Source organism: Oncorhynchus mykiss, chromosome 28, assembly GCF_013265735.2.
Source record: "Oncorhynchus mykiss isolate Arlee chromosome 28, USDA_OmykA_1.1, whole genome shotgun sequence".
NCBI classification, from domain to species: domain Eukaryota; kingdom Metazoa; phylum Chordata; class Actinopteri; order Salmoniformes; family Salmonidae; genus Oncorhynchus; species Oncorhynchus mykiss.
Window position 1 is genome coordinate 40,643,053 of NC_048592.1, and position 12,795 is coordinate 40,655,847.

Here is a 12,795-nt window from a genome sequence, read left to right on the forward strand (position 1 = left end):
CACAATCATGAAGTGGAACGACATTTATTGGATATTTCAAACTTTTTTAACAAATCAAAAACTGAAAAATTGGGCGTGCAAAATTATTCAGCCCCTTTACTTTCAGTGCAGCAAACTGTCTCCAGAAGTTCAGTGAGGATCTCTGAATGATCCAATGTTGACCTAAATGACTAATGATGATAAATACAATCCACCTGTGTGTAATCAAGTCTCCGTATAAATGCACCTGCACTGTGATAGTCTCAGAGGTCCGTTAAAAGCGCAGAGAGCATCATGAAGAACAAGGAACACACCAGGCAGGTCCGAGATACTGTTGTGAAGAAGTTTAAAGCCGGATTTGGATACAAAAAGATTTCCCAAGCTTTAAACATCCCAAGGAGCACTGTGCAAGCGATAATATTGAAATGGAAGGAGTATCAGACAACTGCAAATCTACCAAGACCTGGCCGTCCCTCTAAACTTTCAGCTCATACAAGGAGAAGACTGATCAGAGATGCAGCCAAGAGGCCCATGATCACTCTGGATGAACTGCAGAGATCTACAGCTGAGGTGGGAGACTCTGTCCATAGGACAACAATCAGTCGTATATTGCACAAAACTGGCCTTTATGGAAGAGTGGCAAGAAGAAAGCCATTTCTTAAAGATATCCATAAAAAGTGTTGTTTAAAGTTTGCCACAAGCCACCTGGGAGACACACCAAACATGTGGAAGAAGGTGCTCTGGTCAGATGAAACCAAAATTGAACTTTTTGGCAACAATGCAAAACGTTATGTTTGGCGTAAAAGCAACACAGCTGAACACACCATCCCCACTGTCAAACATGGTGGTGGCAGCATCATGGTTTGGGCCTGCTTTTCTTCAGCAGGGACAGGGAAGATGGTTCAAATTGATGGGAAGATGGATGGAGCCAAATACAGGACCATTCTGGAAGAAAACCTGATGGAGTCTGCAAAAGACCTGAGACTGGGACGGAGATTTGTCTTCCAACAAGACAATGATCCAAAACATAAAGCAAAATCTACAATAGAATGGTTCAAAAATAAACATATCCAGGTGTTAGAATGGCCAAGTCAAAGTCCAGACCTGAATCCAATCGAGAATCTGTGGAAAGAACTGAAAACTGCTGTTCACAAATGCTCTCCATCCAACCTCACTGAGCTCGAGCTGTTTTGCAAGGAGGAATGGGAAAAAATTTCAGTCTCTCGATGTGCAAAACTGATAGAGACATACCCCAAGCGACTTACAGCTGTAATCGCAGCAAAAGGTGGCGCTACAAAGTATTAACTTAAGGGGGCTGAATAATTTTGCACGCCCAATTTTTCAGTTTTTGATTTGTTAAAAAGGTTTGAAATATCCAATAAATGTCGTTCCACTTCATGATTGTGTCCCACTTGTTGTTGATTCTTCACAAAAAAATACAGTTTTATATCTTTATGTTTGAAGCCTGAAATGTGGCAAAAGGTCGCAAAGTTCAAGGGGGCCGAATACTTTCGCAAGGCACTGTACCTCCCTGGTAAAGTCCTGTGGTACTGAAACCGGTAGGGTCCAGATACCTCCCTGTGTTCTTAACTGGCTTCCCAGTTAGTTAAATAAAGGTTAAATAAAATTAAATAAATAAATATTCTAAAATCATGGGCATTAATATGGAGTTGGTCCCCCCTTTGCTGCTATAACAGCCTCCACTCTTCTGGGAAGGCTTTCCACTAGATGTTGGAACATTGCTGCTATAACAGCCTCCACTCTTCTGGGAAGGCTTTCCACTAGATGTTGTAACATTGCTGCTATAACAACCTCCACTCTTCTGGGAAGGCTTTCCACTAGATGTTGGAACATTGCTGCTATAACAGCCTCCATTCTTCTGGGAAGGCTTTTCACTAGATGTTGGAACATTGCTGCAGGGACTTGCTTCCATTCAGCCACGAGCATTAGTGAGGTCAGGGACTGATGTTGGGCGATTAGGCCTCCTGGCTCACAGTCAGCGTTCCAATTCATCCCAAAAGTGTTCAATGGAGTTGAGGTCAGGGCTCTGTGCAGGCCAGTCAAGTTCTTCCACTCTGATCTCGACCAACCATTTCTGTATGGACCTCACTTTTGTGCACAGAGGCATTGTCATGCTGAAACAGGAAAGGGCCTTCCCCAACTTGTTGCCACAAAGTTTGAAGCACAAAATTGTCTAGACTGTCATTGTATGCTGTAGCGTTAAGATTTCCCTTCACTGGAACTAAGGGGCCCGAACCATGAAAAACAGCCCCAGACCATTATTCTTCCTCCACCAAAATTTACAGTTGGCACTATGCATTCGGGCATGTAGCGTTCTCCTGGCATCCGCCAAACCCAGAATCATCCGTCGGATTGCCAGAAGGTGAAGCGTGATTCATCACTCCAGAGAACGTGTTTGATTCATCACTCCAGAGAATGTGTTTGATTCCTCACTCCAGAGAATGTGTTTGATTCATCACTCCAGAGAATGTGTTTGATTCATCACTCCAGAGAATGTGTTTCCACTGCTCCAGAGAATGTGTTTCCACTGCTCCAGAGAATGTGTTTCCCCTGCTCCAGAGAATGTGTTTCCCCTGCTCCAGAGAATGTGTTTCCACTGCTCCAGAGAATGTGTTTCCCCTGCTCCAGAGAATGTCTTTCCCCTGCTCCAGAGAATGTGTTTCCACTGCTCCAGAGAATGTGTTTCCCCTGCTCCAGAGAATGTGTTTAATTCATCACTCCAGAGGATGTGTTTCCCCTGCTCCAGAGAATGTGTTTCCCCTGATCCAGAGAATGTCTTTCCCCTGCTCCAGAGAATGTCTTTCCCCTGCTCCAGAGAATGTGTTTCCCCTGCTCCAGAGAATGTGTTTCCACTGCTCCAGAGAATGTGTTTCCCCTGCTCCAGAGAATGTGTTTCCCCTGCTCCAGAGAATGTGTTTAATTCATCACTCCAGAGGATGTGTTTCCCCTGCTCCAGAGAATGTGTTTCCACTGCTCCAGAGAATGTGTTTCCCCTGCTCCAGAGTCCAATGGCAGCAAGCTTTAGACCACTTGGAATTGCGCATGGTGATCTTAGGCTTGTGTGCGGCTGCTCGACCATGGAAACCCATTTCATGAAGCTCCCGACGAACAGTTCTTGTGCTGACGTTGCTTCCAGAGGCAGTTTGGAACTCGGTAGTGAGAGTTGCAACTGAGGACAGACAGTTTTTACATGCTTCAGCACTTGGCGGGCCCGTTCTGTGAGCTTATGTGGCCTACCACTTTGCTGGCTGAGCTGTTGTTGCTCCTAGACGTTTCCACTTCACAATAATATCACCTACAGTTGACCGGAGCAGCTCCTGCGTTGTCTTGGCTGTGTGCTTAGGGTCGTTGTCCTGTTGGCAGGTGAACCTTTTGACGCAGTCTGAGGTCCTGAGCGCTCTGGAGCAGGTTTTCATCAAGCGTCTCTCTGTACTTTGTTCCGTTCATCTTTCCCACAATCCTGACTTACTAGTTTCCCAGTCCCTGCTGCTGAAATACATCCCCACAGCATGATGCTGCCACCACCATGCTTCACCGTAGGGATTGTGCCAGGTTTCTTCCAGACGTGATGCTTGGCATTCAGGCCAAAGATTTCAATCTTGGTTGCATCAGACCAGAGAATCTTGGATCTCATGGTCTGAGAGTCCTTTAGGTGCCTTTTGGGAAACTCCAAGCGGGCTGTATTGTGCCTTTTTACTGAGGAGTGGCTTCTGTCTGGCCACTCTACCATAAAGGCCTTATTGATGGAGTGTTGCAGAGATGGTTGTCTTTCTGGAAGGTTCTCCCATCTCCACAGAGGAACTCTGGCGCTCTGTCAGAGTGACCATCAGGTTCTTGGTCACCTCCCCGACCAAGGCCCTTATCACTCGATTGTTCAGTTTGGCCGGGCGGCCAGCTCTAGGAAGAGTCTTGGTGGTTCCAAACTTCTTCCATTTAAGAATGATGGAGGCCATTGTTTTTGGGGGCCTTCAATGCCGCAGCTGTTTTTTGGTACCCTTCCCCAAATCTGTGCCTCGACACAATCCTGTCTCGAAGCTCTACGGACAATTCCTTCAACCTCATGGCTTGGTTTTTGCTCTGACATGCACTGTCAACTGTCTGACCTTATATAGACAGGTGTATGCCTTTCCAAATAATTTCCAATCAATTGAATTTACCACAGCTGGACTCCAATTAAGTTGTAGAAACAGCTCAAGGATGATCAATGGAAACAGGATGCACCTGAACTCAATTTAGAGTCTCATAGCAAAGAGTCTGAATAATTATACGTTTTTTATATTTTTATACGTTTGCAAAAATGTCTAAAAACCTGTTTTCACTTTGTCATTATGGGTTATTGTATGTAGATTGATGATAATTTTTTTAATTTTGTAACGGCTTTCTTCTATCTCCTCCTCCGATAACCTTCCGCTCACTGCTCCATCGAATCCCAGGCGGGCTCCGGCACTCTCCCTGGGTCAACCGCCCACCTGTCAATCTCCTCCCAAGAAGTATAGTCCATACTGTCCTCCTCTTTGGGCTGCTCCTGTTGCCTCTTCTCCTGCTGCACCTTTGGGCGGCTACACTCCCCTGGTTTAGCCCAGGGTCCTCTCCCGTCGAGGATTTCCTCCCATGTCCAGAAATCCTTATTGCGCATCTCCTCTTTTCGCTGCTGTTGCCCGTTACCACGCCGCTTGGTCCTGTTGTGGTGGGTGATTCTGTAACGGCTTTCTTCTATCTCCTCCTCGGACGAGGAGGTGTAGCAAGGATCGGACCAAAATGCAGCGTGGTTATTGCAATCCATGTTTATTTAATAATAAAGAAACACGAACTTTACAAAAACAATAAACGTAATGTGAAAACCGAAACAGCCTAAACTGGTGCAAACTAACACAGAGGACACTAAGGACAATCACCCACGAAACACCCAAAGAATATGGCTGCCTAAATATGGTTCCCAATCAGAGACAACGATAAACACCTGCCTCTGATTGAGAACCACTTCAGACAGCCATAGACTTCACTAGAACATCCCACTAAGCTACAAACCCAACACACCACATACAAAAACCCATGCCACACCCTGGCCTAACCAATCTGTTCCAGGCGTAAACCCTAAGACCAACAAGAGCAGCTTTCAGACAAGCCAGCAGCAGCCTGGAAGGAGTGTGTGGGCCAACTCCTCTTTAACCAGGGCACAGGGAGCAGGACTGCCACTTACTAAATGTAAGAATAATTCACATCACTGATTATTCCTTTATTACACAAATACAGTACAGTCAAATCCCATTCATGTCCATCTTCATTGTCCCAGTAGGGACATTCATTGTACAGCCAGGAGTTTACAAAATATACTATACGTGTACAGCATATAACTAACTATACGGCATATAGTTACACCACTCCTTTATTCATGACATCAGGAGAAAGTATACAATCCTTCACTCCAGTAGGGAGATCAAATGTCTGATATCAAATGTCTGATAGTAGTAGGAGATCAAATGTCTGATATCAAATGTCTGATAGTAGTAGGAGATCAAATGTCTGATATCAAATGTCTGATAGTAGTAGGAGATCAAATGGCTGATAGCAGTAGGATATCAAATGGCTGATAGCAGTAGGATATCAAATGTCTGTCATAGTGAATAGTTCATCTCATGTAGACTATATAGATTAGTGAATAGTTCATCTCATGTAGACTATATAGATTAATGAATAGTAATCTCATAGACTATTTAGTGAATAGTTAGTCTCTGGTTTGAGACATATAGGAATAGCTGTAATGTTCGTGCTGTTTGGTTTATTGATGTAGCAGAGTTAAAGAGTGTTATTTATTTCCAGATAACTTCCTGATTAACACCTACAACCCTGCCAGCAGTAGCAGTTACACGTCATCGTTTCAGAAGGAGATGGGATCAGCTGGACACAGGACCCGTCACCTAGCAACCGTAGGAGGCAACTCTGCTAGTAAGTCTCATCTCACCAGACCAGACCAGACCGACAGACAGGCAGACATGATGGTTTAAGTGCCATTTATTTACAGTATTCAATAAAAAAAACATCTACTCTATCTTCCATGTCTTTGTTTCCTTAACTTCCTCTGTCTTTCTGAACTCTTTTCCTAGTTGACCTGAATGAAACTCCTGGGTTGTGTTGAGGAGACAGAATGAGACTCCTGGGTTGTGTTGAGGAGACAGAATGAGACTCCTGGGTTGTGTTGAGGAGACAGAATGAGACTCCTGGGTTGTGTTGAGGAGACAGAATGAGACTCCTGGGTTGTGTTGAGGAGACAGAATGAGACTCCTGGGTTGTGTTGAGGAGACAGAATGAGACTCCTGGGTTGTGTTGAGGAGACAGAATGAGACTCCTGGGTTGTGTTGAGGAGACAGAATGAGACTCCTGGGTTGTGTTGAGGAGACAGAATGAGACTCCTGGGTTGTGTTGAGGAGACAGAATGAGACTCCTGGGTTGTGTTGAGGAGACAGAATGAGACTCCTGGGTTGTGTTGAGGAGACAGAATGAGACTCCTGGGTTGTGTTGAGGAGACAGAATGAGACTCCTGGGTTGTGTTGAGGAGACAGAATGAGACTCCTGGGTTGTGTTGAGGAGACAGAAGGAGACTCCTGGGTTGTGTTGAGGAGACAGAAGGAGACTCCTGGGTTGTGTTGAAGAGACAGAAGGAGACTCCTGGGTTGTGTTGAGGAGACAGAAGGAGACTCCTGGGTTGTGTTGAGGAGAGAATGAGACTCCTGGGTTGTGTTGAGGAGACAGAATGAGACTCCTGGGTTGTGTTGAGGAGACAGAATAAGACTCCTGGGTTGTGTTGAGGAGACAGAATGAGACTCCTGGGTTGTGTTGAGGAGACAGAATGAGACTCCTGGGTTGTGTTGAGGAGACAGAATGAGACTCCTGGGTTGTGTTGAGGAGACAGAATGAGACTCCTGGGTTGTGTTGAGGAGACAGAATGAGACTCCTGGGTTGTGTTGAGCTTCCTGCTCCAACTTCTCCTCTTTGATCTGACAGAGTACGAGGGATGGAAGACCAAGTCCACGAATCCTCAGATCCCTGGATCTTCTAGCCTCAACAGCAACAGTGGAGGGAAGATCACCTCGTCCAGACCTCCTCCTATCCAGCCTGTTCACGGACGGGTGGACTGGGCCACCAAGTACGGAGGAGGCCACCGGTAGCACAGCCCACTATAGCCATATGACTGAGAAGAGTACCCATTGACCCCACTGTAGCCACATGACTGAGAAGAGTACCCATTGACCCCACTGTAGCCATATGACTGAGAAGAGTACCCATTGACCCCACTGTAGCCATATGACTGAGAAGAGTACCCATTGACCCCACTGTAGCCATATGACTGAGAAGAGTACCCATTGACCCCACTGTAGCCATATGACTGAGAAGAGTACCCATTGACCTGCTATAGCCATATGACTGAGAAGAGTACCCATTGACCCCACTATAGCCATATGACTGAGAAGACTACCCATTGACCCCACTGTAGCCATATGACTGAGAAGAGTACCCATTGACCCCACTGTAGCCATATGACTGAGAAGAGTACCCATTGACCCCACTGTAGCCATATGACTGAGAAGAGTACCCATTGACGGTGTACTTCCTGAATGTAAATGTAATTGGCTCCGACCCTGGTGGGCATTAGAACAGTCAGAACCGTTTCCCCCTATTGAGAATCAACTCCGAGGAAGAATTCAATTTCCTGCAGAGCACCGTGAGCGGAGGGACACTCCAACTAGAGAGAAGAGGGACTATTTCCTGCAGAGCACCGTGAGCGGAGGGACACTCCAACTAGAGAGAAGAGGGACTGTTTCCTGCAGAGCACCGTGAGCGGAGGGACACTCCAACTAGAGAGAAGAGGGACTGTTTCCTGCAGAGCACCGTGAGCGGAGGGACACTCCAACTAGAGAGAAGAGGGACTGTTTCCTGCAGAGCACCGTGAGCGGAGGGACACTCCAACTAGAGAGAAGAGGGACTGTTTCCTGGCTGTGTTGTGTACACACAGCATCATTCTAGTCTGTTAGCCTGAGTCTCTGACTGTGTCCTAAATGGTACCCTCTTCCCTATAGGGCTCTGGTCATAGGTCGTGGACTATGAAGGGTTCCATTTGGGACTACAGGATGTGATGTCAACTGTTGTCATGTAGCTAGCTAGCATCGTTCCAGTCGGTGTACTTTACAATATTTCAGCATTACCTTCAATACATGTTCGTTATTATTTTTCTAGATTTAGGTGAGAGTTGACTCAAATTAAAAGTATTATTTTACTTCTGAAGCAGCCAATGAGTTCAAGTTATCCATACTTATTTTCTGTAAGGTAACATTTGTCTGTATATCAAATATAAGTTTTGTTCATAAAAAAAAAGTGCCCAAAAAAAAAGCTTGGTCTGGAAATTTTTTGAGAAAAAAATCTTCTATAAAAGTCCTTATCTGTGTTTTCTTCTTGCTGAATACTTTTTTTGTGTCATTTTTAAACGTGTAATCTTTCAAAATGAATAACTATTTAAATGTAGTACATGGAAAAAGAACAACAGTGAATCATTCTCTGGACAGACACGTCGCCTGAGACAAACTTTCATGAATATGGGTATTTTCATACATGGATATGCTTGTCTAGAGAGGTTTCATTTGTCAGTGTTTCTTTACATGAATGTCAATTACTGTGTATATAAAATACGTAAACAGTGAATATAAAACATTGAAATTCCTAGATTGTACCCATTTATGAGTCATGTGAATTGTCTTAAGACGCCGGAGTTTTATGTGTCCCCAACCAATTTTTTTTTAAACTTATTTTGTACATAATGTTGCCACTACCATCTCTTATGACCAAAAATAACTTCTGGACATCAGGACTGCGATTACTCACCACGGACTGGCGGAATCCTTTTTTTCCCCTTTAAACGAGTCTGACGAGCCCGACGTGAATGATATACTGCTTTCTCGGGAACAGGCCCAGATCCCCGTGAAGAGGAGGCGGAGAAAAAGGGGCCGGAGGGTGGGCTGCCTTCTGAGAATTCTTAGGTGATCGAATAAACCCCCACTTCCTTACATTCTGCTAGGAAACATGCAATCTTTGGAAAATAAAATAGATGACCTACGCAGAATATAAAACTAACAACATGACATTCAAAACTGTAACATCTTATGCTTCACGGAGTCGTGGCTAAACGACAACACTATCAACATATAGTTGGCTGGTTATCCGCTGTACCGGCAGGATAGAACAGCGGCGTCTGGTAAGACAAGGAACGGTGGACTATGTATTTTTGTAAATAACAGCTGGTGCACGATATCTAAGGAAGTCTTGAGCTATTCCTCGCCTGAGGTAGAGTATCTCATGATAAGCTGTAGACCACACTATCTACCTACAGAGTTTTCAGCTGTATTGTTTTGTAGCTGTTTTACATACCACCACAGTCAGAGGTTGGCACTAAGACCGCATTGACTGAGCTGTATACCGACATAAGCAAACAAGAAAACGCTCACCCAGAGGCGGCGCTCCTAGTAGCCGGGGACTTTAATGCAGGGAAACTTAAATCTGTTTTACCAAATTTCTATCAGCATGTTAAATGTGCAACCAGAGGAAAAGAAATTCTAGACCACATTTACTCCACACAGAGACGCGTACAAAGCTCTCCCTCGCACTCCATTTGGCAAATCTGACCATAATTCTATCCTCCTGATTCCTGGTTACAGGCTAAAATTAAAGCAGGAAACACCAGTGACTAGATCAATAAAACAAAGTTGTTAGATGAAGCAGATGCTAAACTACAGGACTGTTTTGCACAGACTGGAATATGTCCCGGGATTCTTCCGATGGCATTGAGGAGTACACCACATCTGTCACTGGCTTCATCAATAAGTGCATCGATGACATCGTCCCCACAGTGACTGTATGTACATACCCCAACCAGAAGCCATGGATTACAGGCAACATCCGCACTGAGCTAACGGCTAGAGCTGCCGCTTTCAAGGAGCGGGAAGCTGATAAGAAATCCCGCTATGCCCTCCGACGAACCATCAAACAGGTAAAGCATCGATACAGGACTAAGATCGAATCGTACTACACCGGCTCTGACGCTCGTCGGATGTGGCAGGGCTTGCAAACTATTACAGACTACAAATGGAAGCACAGCCGAGAGCTGCCCAGTGACACGAGCCTACCAGACGAGCTAAACTACTTCTATGCTCGCTTCGAGGCAAATAACACTGAAACATACAGTGCCTTGCGAAAGTATTCGGCCCCCTTGAACTTTGCGACCTTTTGCCACATTTCAGGCTTCAAACATAAAGATATAATACTGTATTTTTTTTGTGAAGAATCAACAACAAGTGGGACACAATCATGAAGTGGAACGACATTTATTGGATATTTCAAACTTTTTTAACAAATCAAAAACTGAAAAATTGGGCGTGCAAAATTATTCAGCCCCCTTAAGTTAATACTTTGTAGCGCCACCTTTTGCTGCGATTACAGCTGTAAGTCGCTTGGGGTACGTCTCTATCAGTTTTGCACATCGAGAGACTGAATTTTTTTTCCCATTCCTCCTTGCAAAACAGCTCGAGCTCAGTGAGGTTGGATGGAGAGCATTTGTGAACAGCAGTTTTCAGTTCTTTCCACAGATTCTCGATTGGATTCAGGTCTGGACTTTGACTTGGCCATTCTAACACCTGGATATGTTTATTTTTGAACCATTCCATTGTAGATTTTGCTTTATGTTTTGGATCATTGTCTTGTTGGAAGACAAATCTCCATCCCAGTCTCAGGTCTTTTGCAGACTCCATCAGGTTTTCTTCCAGAATGGTCCTGTATTTGGCTCCATCCATCTTCCCATCAATTTGAACCATCTTCCCTGTCCCTGCTGAAGAAAACCATGATGCTGCCACCACCATGTTTGACAGTGGGGATGGTGTGTTCAGCTGTGTTGCTTTTACGCCAAACATAACGTTTTGCATTGTTGCCAAAAAGTTGAATTTTGGTTTCATCTGACCAGAGCACCTTCTTCCACATGTTTGGTGTGTCTCTTGTGGCAAACTTTAAACAACACTTTTTATGGATATCTTTAAGAAATGGCTTTCTTCTTGCCACTCTTCCATAAAGGCCAGATTTGTGCAATACACGACTGATTGTTGTCCTATGGACAGAGTCTCCCACCTCAGCTGTAGATCTCCAGAGTGATCATGGGCCTCTTGGCTGCATCTCTGATCAGTCTTCTCCTCGTATGAGCTGAAAGTTTAGAGGGACGGCCACGTCTTGGTAGATTTGCAGTGGTCTGATACTCCTTCCATTTCAATATTATCGCTTGCACAGTGCTCCTTGGGATGTTTAAAGCTTGGGAAATCTTTTTGTATCCAAATCCGGCTTTAAACTTCTTCACAACAGTATCTCGGACCTGCCTGGTGTGTTCCTTGTTCTTCATGATGCTCTCTGCGCTTTTGACGGACCTCTGAGACTATCACAGTGCAGGTGCATTTATACGGAGACTTGATTACACACAGGTGGATTGTATTTATCATCATTAGTCATTTAGGTCAACATTGGATCATTCAGAGATCCTCACTGAACTTCTGGAGAGAGTTTGCAGCACTGAAAGTAAAGGGGCTGAATAATTTTGCACGCCCAATTTTTCAGTTTTTGATTTGTTAAAAAAGTTTGAAATATCCAATAAATGTCGTTCCACTTCATGATTGTGTCCCACTTGTTGTTGATTCTTCACAAAAAAATACAGTTTTATATCTTTATGTTTGAAGCCTGAAATGTGGCAAAAGGTCGCAAAGTTAAAGGGGGCCGAATACTTTCGCAAGGCACTGTACATGACCAGCTGTTCCAGAAGACTGTGTGATCACGCTCTCCGCAGCCGATGTGAGTAAGCCCTTTAAACAGGGATGGCGAACTATGTATTTTTGTACTGGTGCACGATATCTAAGGAAGTCTCGAGCTATTGCTCGCCACAGAGCCTGACGAATTACCACGATGTGTACTGCGAGCATGCGCTGACCAACTGGCAAGTGTCTTCACTGACATTTTCAACCTCTCCCTGACCTAGTCTGTAATACCAACATGTTTTAAAAAGACCACCATAGTCCCTGTGCCCAAAAACACTAAGGTCATCTGCCTAAATGACTACCGACTCATAGCACTCACGTCTGTAGCGATGAAGTGCTTTGAAAGGCTGGTCATGGCTTACATCAACACCATTTTCCCAGAACGTTAGACCCAATCATTTGCATCCCGCCCCAACAGATCCACAGATGATGTCATCTCTCTTGCACTCCACACTGCCCTTTCCCACCTGGACAAAAGGAACACCTATGTGAGAATGCTTTTCATTGACTACAGCTCAGCGTTCAACACCATTTTGTCCTCAAAGCTCATCACTAAGCTAAGGACCCTGGGACTAAACACCTCCCTCTGCAACAGGATCCTGGACTTCCTGACGGGCCGCCCCCAGGTGGTAAGGGTAGGTAACAACACATCCACCACGCTGATCCTCAAAACAGGGGCCCCTCAGGGGTGCGTACTCAGTCCCCTCCTGTACTCCCTGTTCACTCATGACTGAACTGCCAGGCACGACTCCAACACCATCATTAAGTTTGCCGATTACACAACAGTGTCATTGGCAAACTTAGGGCTGATCACCGACAATGATGAGACGGCCTATAGGCAGGAGGTCAGAAACCTGGCCGTGTGGTGCCAGGACAACAACCTCTCCCTCAACGTGATCAAGACAAAGGAGATGATTGTGGACTACAGGAAAAAGAGGACCGAGCACGCCCCCCATTCTCA

The 12,795-nt window shown here is 45.0% G+C and overlaps 1 pseudogene; it reads left to right on the forward strand.

Annotated features, from left to right (window-relative positions):
- LOC110508257 overlaps window positions 1-8,685 on the forward strand; it is a 46,214-nt pseudogene extending 37,529 nt beyond the window's left edge.
- The last annotated feature ends 4,110 nt before the right edge of the window (window positions 8,686-12,795 follow it).